This window comes from Ischnura elegans, chromosome 8 (genome assembly GCF_921293095.1).
Source record: "Ischnura elegans chromosome 8, ioIscEleg1.1, whole genome shotgun sequence".
Lineage (NCBI taxonomy): Eukaryota > Metazoa > Arthropoda > Insecta > Odonata > Coenagrionidae > Ischnura > Ischnura elegans.
In genome coordinates, this window is record NC_060253.1 from 77637691 (window position 1) to 77647602 (window position 9912).

A 9912-nucleotide genomic window follows, 5' to 3' on the forward strand; every position below is an offset into this window, starting at 1 on the left:
CGCTCACCCCATATACATTTGAAACTGCTCTTTAATTTTCTGTGAAAAAGTCCTGAAGGAAATGCACTTTTAGCAACATGTTAAATCCCAGGGCCTTGTAAGCTGATAGCAATTCCTCAAAATGAGCGAAATAGTCATCCAATTTTTTGTAGTTACCCAAAAAATTCTCGCTCACGTTCCAGAGTCCAGAGGAAGCTGGTTTTTCTTCAGGTGTTTATCATCATTCTGGTGTTTCATAAACATCTAATCTTGGAAAAGTTTTCTACTTTGAGGGCCCACGAATACTCCTTCCTTGAATATAGATTCACCAAGTCAAGGCAATTGAATTTTTGAAATTGAAATGCATCACCTGTCTTGTCTATAGATCTCAAACTGTTTCACCAGTCCGAGTTTGATGTGCAATGGTGGTAAGTAAATATTTTATGTCGAATCAATAGAAGAGGAGGATTTTGAGATCCTCAGGATCTTGATCGACATTTTTATAACCAGGAGTCTTCTTGATGAGGCCAATTTCGTATATTGTAATGTTTTTCCCAAGCTCGGCTGCCCCATTCCAAAGAGGAAGCAGCAGTATTTTGTGAAGCCTTATTGCAGTGGCGCTAGTAAAGCGACAACTTTCAAGTCAGAGCAAACTTTCCAATTATAATCATGATAATTGATTTGTTCAAGGATTCGGCTGATATTTCCGTACGTCTCCCTCATATCCAGTGGCGTAACTAGGAATATGCTTTGGGGGGGATGAAATGGCCTGGGGTGGTGACTCCCCCTCACCCCTTGGGGGGTTCGGTAAATTTTTTAAAAATGACATGCCAGGAAATACATTTTACATCATTTTGGCGCTAAAAAAATTAACTTTTTTAGCAGATGCAGTTATTATAAGTGAAAACTAGAAAATGGTTTTGAATATTTTTTTTATTTCTCTGAGGCTTTGGGGGGGGATCTATCCCTCTCATCCCCCCCCCCCATAGTTACCCTACTGCTCATTTCAGCAGAGTATACCACCGGGACTGAAGGTACCTCATTCTCATTGGCCAACAGGACCACTTAAAAGCTTGTCTTCGGTGCATCTATAAACAGTCTCCATTTTTATGGGTCAAATGATATTTGGTGCGATAATAAAAGATAATGGACTGTATCACAATAAATTTAATTTGCTGGATTCCACAATCAAAGAATACATTCGCAATGGGTCACCAACTAGGGAGCATGGCATCTGCCAATCCTCTCCCTGCCATAGTTCAGGCATGACTGACTCCCACCACTGTCTCGCGCTACATCTGCGCCACAAACGTCAAGAGTCGGAACATAACGCCCGCAAAAAAATGGATATGGGGCCCATTTTTTTTAATAGCACAAAATAAAATGTAATCAAATGTCAGTTTCATTTAAAGGCAAAAGACAAATCTTATTTATGGGCCTCTTAAATGTTCCCTGTTTGGTTAGCACTGCTGCCACACGCACATGTCTGTTGACACCAGGATGAACTTGTTCAATTACACCTAGGTTCCAGGACATAGATGTGTTGTCTTCCTTTAAAACCACTTATGCACCCAGATTAATGTTTTTCCTGACTATGCACCACTTGTTTCTTTGCTGCAGAGTAGTCAAATAGTCATTCGAACACTTCTTCCAGAACTGCTGTCATCTAGAAAAGAAGCCAATTCTTATGTCAATTAGATCTGGTTCTGGGATAGAGGTAATGGGTTGGCCAATGAGATAATGGCTAGGAGTTAAGGCAGAGGGATCGTTTGGATCGTTGGACAGAGCAACTAAAAGCCTTGAATTGAGGCACCCTTCAATTTGCGTAACAAGGGTGGTGAATTCTTCAAAGCTCAAGCACACCATTCCCATGACTCTTTTCAGATGATACTTGAAGGACTTAACACCAGCCTCCCATATTCCACCAAAGTGAGGAGATCGGGGTGGAATGAAGTGCCAGCGTATCCCTTCTCTACTTGAAAACTCAGTCACAGATTCATGTTTTTGAACTGTACTCACGTTCTTACATAAGCTTTGTAACTCCTTATCGGCTCCCACGAACCTAGTCCCATTGTCACTGTAGATATTTTGGCACCTCCTTCGACAAGAAATGAATCTCTTAACCTGTCAGCACCCAAAGTTTTTTTAAATCACACATCTTTCACTTTTATAAAATATGATACATATGAGCTCAACATAATGAGCAATATTCAAACTGGCTGACTAATAAAGGAAACCTACTAAGTATGTGCACCGTAATGTATGCTAAAATTCACATATTATATGCATTGCAGGAGCATTGGCCATATGGCACCCGCGGGCGTTGACGGGTTAAAGGCTGCAAGAAATGCTTGAGCTGTCATGCCACTAACTACCTCCAAATGTATAGCACACGTGGCAAGACATATGAACACTGCTGTACAGCATAACTCTTATTCTGGATCGTGGTAAACCTGATCTTATGAAAAAGGTACTGCATAGTCAATCCCTGTATTTCTAAAGGGTGTAGAGGGATTAACTCCGCAGCTCGGAAGCTGTCCCATTAACTGTGTCATTGCTTGAGCCCTTAACTTGCTACAAGGCAAACAGCAATGGACTATCATTCTAATCACATTCCTTCCATTAGGGATTCAAAATCTCTCTCTCAGAGAATTCAGTAAAAATTGGCCTCTTGCATGAAGAAGTCACTTGTGTTCCTCTTGGATTATGATTTTGGTTAAATGATGTCGTTGTGGTAAAATAGCAGGATGCTTCTGTTGAAAGGGTAGGTCGGAATTCTGCAATCGGCCTCCTACCCATAGAAGTCCATCCTCATAACAGATTGGATTCAGGGATTTTAAATTACTCTTACAACTAACAGCCCCATTGTCTTTAAGGTCATGTATCTCCTGACAGAATTCACTATACTGTGTCATCTTGATCAAGAGCTGAAGTGATTTCCCCATTTCTTCCAGAGTTAATTCACCGATTTGTCTTCTTACACGTTTGGTTCTTGAATACTCTTTGAAGCGTATACAATACGCTATCACTCGTTGCAATTTCCTCAGACTAGAAAACCATTCTATGATACTAGATGTTTGAACGTTCAAGCTTTTTTCGAAGGTTTTCCTCCCCCTTTTCTGTTCTGGAATTTCTTCTGCCATGACGTGTAAAGGAGTTCGGCCATGTAACTGGCATTCTGCGAATCCATGAAGGTCCGATCCACCTTGTTCTGTTATGGGTAAGGATATCTGCAGTTACTCCCCTCTTCAGGATTATCTTCTGATGAAACGTGACACCATTGTGGATCTGACGCTTTTTCTTGTATCTCTGCCACTTTATTTGCTACAAATGTTTCCCATTTACTTGGTGATGCTGCTATCACCGTAGAATCAGTCCACAAAAATGTCTAGAATTTGATGTGGCTAACTGCAGTAGTCACCTTTTCGAATAGATGTGCTAACACTAAAGCTGCGCACAATTCAATACGTGGAAGCAAAACCCGTTTCACTGGACCCACTCTTGACTTAGCACAAAGTGGTTTAACTATTGTCTGGCCCCTTTCATTGGTTGATCAAATATAGATGCAAGCACCATTTGCCTTCTCGGAGAAACCGTGAATTTGAAGATCACTAAGGCTTCCTTTAACAACTGCTAGCCTATCAATAAAGATTTCGTCAATTTTCTGAAGTTGAGTGTACCAATGTTGCCATTGCTGTAGCAGTTATTTTGGTAGTTCTCCATCCCAGTCTATTCCCTTTAACCAAATCCTTAATTCCCTTTAAAAATTCCCACTAATAAATTTTTAAATTTAAAAATTTATTAAAAGCCCAATAGTGATAACTGGCAGGAGAATCTTGCCAGTTATCACTATTAGGCTTATAAGACCCAACAGATCAAAAATGGAAGAAATGATTCCTATCACCGTTCTCTTAGTAGTATGGTTCCTAAATCTGGATTCTTGATATTTGTGAAGACCGTTGATGATCTGAAATTGGTCAGCTGCTGCATGCCAAAGACGACCCAAAGTTGTCACCTTGTCTTGACTGTCCAGACGCAGTGGAAGGTGCACTTCTTTAAGTTCTAGGTGAATACATAGATTCCAGTAATGCTGGATGATTTTAACACCATTTGCATAAGTTAAATCCACCCTTTTCCAATAGTTTTATGAGCTGGTCTTGGCATTCAAGAGCTTCGTTGAGATTCGATGCACCGCATAAGCAATCATCCACGTAGAAGTCATGAGAAAGGATTTCTGCTCCCTATGGATAATCGCCTTCTCCATCTTGGGCTAATTGTTGCAGACACCTAGTTGCCAAGAATGGTGCTGACGATGTGCTGTAGGTAACTGTCTGTAACTCAAAGGTTGTTATAGGTTCTGTCGTAGAGTTTCTCCATAAGATTCTCTGAATAATAATGCTCTTGAATGCCAAGACCAGCTCATTAAACTATTGAAAAAGGGTGGATTTAACTTACGCAAATGGTGTTAAAATCATCCAGCATTACTGAATGTTGCTTCACAAATTAATTTCACTGTTGAACACTACACTAGAGGCGCCAACGGAGAGATAGCTATAGCGTGGAGATTAGCGCTGCCGAGTGCGCGTTCCCTGACAAGGTTGTACTCTCAGAGCAGCGTAGAAGTGGCCTTACTCGCTTATAGCCACATGACCTAAGAGTCAATCTTCATTCGTAGAATCCGGCATCCGCAAGGACCAAAAAATGTTTGGTGCAATAATAAAAGATAATGGACTGTATCACGATAAATTTAATTCGCTGGATTCACATCTCTGGATTCCATGAACAAAGAATACATTTGCAATGAGTCACCAATTAGGGAGCATGGCATCTGCTGAACCTCTCCCTGCCATAGTTCAGGCGTGACTGACTCCCACCACTGTCTCGTGCTACATCAGCGCCACGAACGTCAAGAGTCGAACACATGACACCATCAGTTTTATTACCAATGCACTTGTATTAGAGCAAAACAATGTCTTCATTTTCTGTAAAAGTATTAATTTCAGTGCTGTCTGGTCCTATTAGAGGAGATTTTTACAGCTTACTCTAAGAGATAAGTTAAAAATAATGAAACACTGACTTGCAATTTTCCACAAAAATAAAATTTAATTCGACTCGAGTTTCGATGTCACTACATCATTTTCAAGGTACAACTGAGAGAGTTGAGAGACCCTCTCAGTTGTACCTTGAAAATGATGTAGTAACATTGAAACTCGAGTCGAATTAAATTTTATTTTTGTGGAAAATTGCAAGTTAGTGTTTCATTATGAATCAATTCCACTCCATCTCGCTTGATTCCTCGAATTTCATAGATAAGTTAAAGTCAAGATCCAAGAAGTTGAGGTATCCTCTTAGGCAACTCCCTTACCAGTACATTCAATTCTGGCTGTGTTACGAGGTGAGGCTATTGATCAGCTGAACCATTGGAGCACTCTTTATCATCGCTCGGAGTATTTGTCCCCGCCTTTGTTCGAAGTCTCTCAAATCAATTTCTCACTCTAGAGTATAGGTTTGTCGGAGCCCAGGGATCAGCAAAGATTTGTTTTGAGGAATTGGTCTTATTGCTGAAGGTAAAATAGGAAAATTAATTATATGCTTACTTTTGCAGGAGAACCCGACGGTAAAAATCATAGTAAAGTAACAATCCGTGAATAGACAGCGAGGATCAAGCCAAACCTTGGTTACATCAAATAGTAATGATTTACGGGTACCATTGAGCTGTTTGGTCGAACTACTGTGACAAGTAGTGCAGTAAAATCTTGGAGTACAATTATTGTCCTGATTGGCAAATTGGCAGCCTAAGTAAAATTTATAAATTAGCACATATGTCCAAACCAGAGCGGGCGAGTAATTGCGAGTGCCATCATAGTAAAGCGAATCTTCCCAACTAAATTGCTACATATTTTAATTATTGCCACCAAATTATGAAGCAAAATATCTTAGTATTAATACTATTCCTTGTTGATAAATATTTCCATCGTTCGAGGTAAAATGGAAGCTGTAAAATTTAGAAAATCCGCACCAAAAAAATTTTTATACTGGAGGACTTATGTTTGCCGAGTTCTACATACTACTACATGTCACAAAATAGTTGTAGTATTACCCTATATCATAGATCACATAGTGTAGAATACAAATATGTAGTACTTTAAAAAATTTCTCCAAAAAAGTTGAAAAAATGACTTTTGACCAGCCTTTTCCGATTTAGGACCACTGTGCTTCACCCCTTTGCTTTGAAGGCAACGACATCACATGCAAGATCTGACGTGTTCCTTCCCTGCTCCTTCTCTCATAGCCTCATTGCTTGAAAGACGAAGGAAGCGCACTCCTTCCCCTCGACCTCTCCTTAAGCGCTCTTCACTTATAAGCATTTCCCATTTCTTCTATCCACCATTTAGTCCAACAATGTACACTCTCGTTTGAATTTTTTAAACTGCAGGTTTTGACACCAATATAATTTTCAGTTGCAATAATCCTCATAATATCGTCTACAGATGATTTTTGAAAAATCAGGTCCTTAGCATAATGGAAACTACTCGGCAAGAGAGATGTTGACTATTAACCAAGTATTGTCCATCAAAACTATGCGCTTCTTTAACTTATATATGCAATTACTATTGGCAGTAAAAATGCCGCGGGATGCCCACTCGTAGCAGTAAAATTTACGCACCCTCTGGAGCAAAAAACCCCATGCGATCTTTCCAATGTTCACCTCTGAGGCACTGATTCAACGAGTAAGAAACGAAATAGGAGCATTGTAAAAACATGCCACTAAGGGAAAAATTGCCTGTTTTTGACCTAGGGTTTCAGATGACTGACTCGCTGAAAACCAAAGCCACTCAGTTCCCCTTTTCTGCTGCAATTTCTAGGAAAAAGGTGCATCTCTTAAGGTTGTTTCACATGGGGCACGTACTTGCACAATCTGATGTGTGTACAAACATGTAGAGAAAATTGCATTGTGTAAGGCAGTAAAATTAGTGGAACACATGCAAGAATGCGTGGACGTGAGATGACAAAATAGCCCATTCTAATTTCGTTCAAACATTCACCATACCCATAGAATAGAGAAATAGTAATTTAAGAACAATCATCATTTTGGTGACATTTCTTTCGATGCTCAAAGACAACACAATCAATAATAATGACACAGAAGAGCAAGGCAAAAAACAGTAATCAATCTCATTCATTAAGACCACTACAGACAATAGACGTTATATACTTTCAAAAGGTGTATGCTTCTTATCTGCATTTATTTATATTTCACTTTAAATTTAAACAACATAATTTTTGGCACAAGTCTTTCAGCCCAAAGAAGAAATCATATGCACGTGCCAAATTGGTACTAAAAATAGTCCCAGTCTTCCTTAGAAAGGCAACCAAGTTAATGAGATGAATTCAGTTAAATTAGTAACGGGAGGTAAGAGGCCACATTTTTAGAAAGAACCGTGATACAAACTGATTATAGATTGAAATTAAAAATAATGAGGGACAGTGAAATTAACTCGGCACCTCTAGCAATAAAACGGAAGCAGGCACACGAATGTAAGCCATAGCCAAGTAATCTGTGGACAGTATATTCTTTCAGACATTGTCAACACCTGGATAAATAAATCACAATACACTCATTAACACTTGTGTAGCACCGCGACACATCCATATCCTCATAGCTGACTTAGCATATAATTCCTCACCAAGTTTCAGGTACTCATTATAATCAAGGTTTTCTGACGAGGAAAACATTTTCAATCCCTCTAACTTACTTTAATCATTACATTTCGCTTCCAGGTCCTCCATGATGGGCTGAAGACAAACATAACCATAGAACTTTCAAACTGACAACAGCTACGAATTTTCATTGCTCCGGAGATTCAATAACATCAGCAAAGATGTTGCATAAAAAAGGAACTGTAACGTAATCACAACTTGGGCAATGGGTTATTCTTCTCGCAAAGTACAGCATGAGTACGGTCAAGGGAATTGGAGGCCTGAAAAAGAAAAGCAGAAACAAACAATCGGCTATAAGAATTAGCATCAAAATTTTAAATGAATTCTGAAAGCTTACATTATTCTCGGCGACGGCTAAGGAACTGCCTAAATCAGTCGATTGCTGCAAGTCGCACATCAATCGCTCCCTATGGACAATACAGAAAAAGTTACTTAATAACGGAAATAATCATTCAACATAATACCTTCCCGGGATAACGTACTTACACACTTGATAGTATTGAATTTACATCAGTTAGCGTGTGTAAAATCTCATTTTTCAAAGAATTTTTCCTGGCTTCTAGATCCATCGTTCGTAATTCCTTGAATCGGTATCTCTTAATTACCAAAACGCCTTACAACTATGAAGCTCACTCCGTATGTCAACAATAATCGACACACCAATGTTCTCCAGGGCAGAAAATCTTGAATACGCCGATAAATCCGAATTTATCACCGACAGACAATCATCACAACTGAACACGACTATTATAATGTTTTAGAATGAATGATAATCAAGCAGAGCAACGGACAAGGGTGACAACTCAAAGTGAAAACTTCACAACGAAGAAATCAAAACATGATAATATGAGATCATTGAAGGCGGGAAAATCAACCGGAAACTACTTCGATTGAATAAGTGACAAATTAACCAAAAAAGTGGGCAACTATGTATTTGATGCACATAAAACTAAAATAAAAAATATAAAATTAATTAGTTAGTTTTTATTGTAAGGGTGGATGTACTATTGACAAATTTTGAATACATTTGACATACAATGACTAGAGACGCTAGAAGCGCTCGATTTCAAATGCCGTTGCTGGATGAAGGCGGTTTAGAATTTTAACTGCGGGAGGTCTGGGGATCCCCACTCTGGGGATTCCACTCGAGTGGAATACATATAATAAATAAATTTTGAAATTTTAATCGTTACCCTCTTGAGATTGAATTGGATCTTGCCATGTTGAAATAAGTTAGTATACATTATTATTGCCGGCCTAAGTGGCGGAGGAGTAAAGTCTTGGCCTGCCAAACAGGAGGTCGCAGGATAAGTCCCACCTGGGTAAGTAACGCGCACAAACAACCATGCTCTATCCAGGGCATGGTTGTTTGTGTGCGTTAAATTGTTAACATGTAAATAACCCCGATGTAAAAGGCCTTATAGACCTGTTTTCAGTGGTAACATCATTGAAATCAAGTTAACTGCTCATTGTTTGTATTCTGACTGTACAATTTGTCAGTTTCAGATCAGGAGGGTGCCTAAGATTTCCAGACTGGAGGATGCACTGGGATATGTCCCGGCGGCCCAGCATGTATTTTTTTATGCATTCATTTTGATGGTTTTGGTAGTGATTTCCGGCATTATGATTAGATTGTGAAAGTTTGTGGAACCATGCAATAGGGGTCCATTAATTTCGTGAAATGATATTGGAAATTTTTGAGATATCATCAGATTTGGCTCGAACCCCTCTCTCCTCCCCCGCCCTATAATGTCACATGAGGTTGTTCATAATATGTATGTACATACTTTCTGTGGAAATACCTACATCTATGCATCATTGCGTTGGATGAATTAAAAAAAACAATTTACTTATTTTTATTTATAAGATAAGACTATAGTCTTATAGTACTATATATATAGTACTTAAGATTATTAAGACTGAAGTCTAGAATCACATTTTACACTGTTTCTTGCGGAAAAAAATGACATCATACTTGCCAGTACCTCCCTCTCTCCTTAGGTGAGAATTGGCTTGACTCGCTCCCCCCTAAACGCCTCACTAAATTGACAGATGCTCCCTTTCTTGCGAGAGATGTGATATGAAAGAAGTGTACTGCTACCTTGACCTCACACTGAAATTCAATCAATCTGTTTGTTTGGGACTAATCCCTGAGAGATTGGAGGAAAGAATCACTTAATTGACTATAAAAAACAATATCTTAAGATTCGA

At 39.0% G+C, this 9912-nt stretch overlaps 1 long non-coding RNA gene across 2 annotated transcripts; it reads right to left on the reverse strand.

The window, feature by feature from the left end:
• Positions 1–1128: 1128 nt before the first annotated feature.
• On the reverse strand, positions 1129–8568 carry LOC124164151. 2 transcript variants are annotated; one of them, XR_006865971.1, is made up of 4 exons: positions 8188–8568; positions 8039–8108; positions 7737–7961; positions 1129–1645 (listed from the first exon to the last, which is right to left on the reverse strand). It is a non-coding gene; the product is annotated as an uncharacterized LOC124164151 (long non-coding RNA). The 2 variants fall into 2 exon arrangements; XR_006865970.1 differs by lacking the exon at positions 1129–1645 and having other exon boundaries at positions 6976–7961; positions 8188–8566.
• Positions 8569–9912: the final 1344 nt, after the last annotated feature.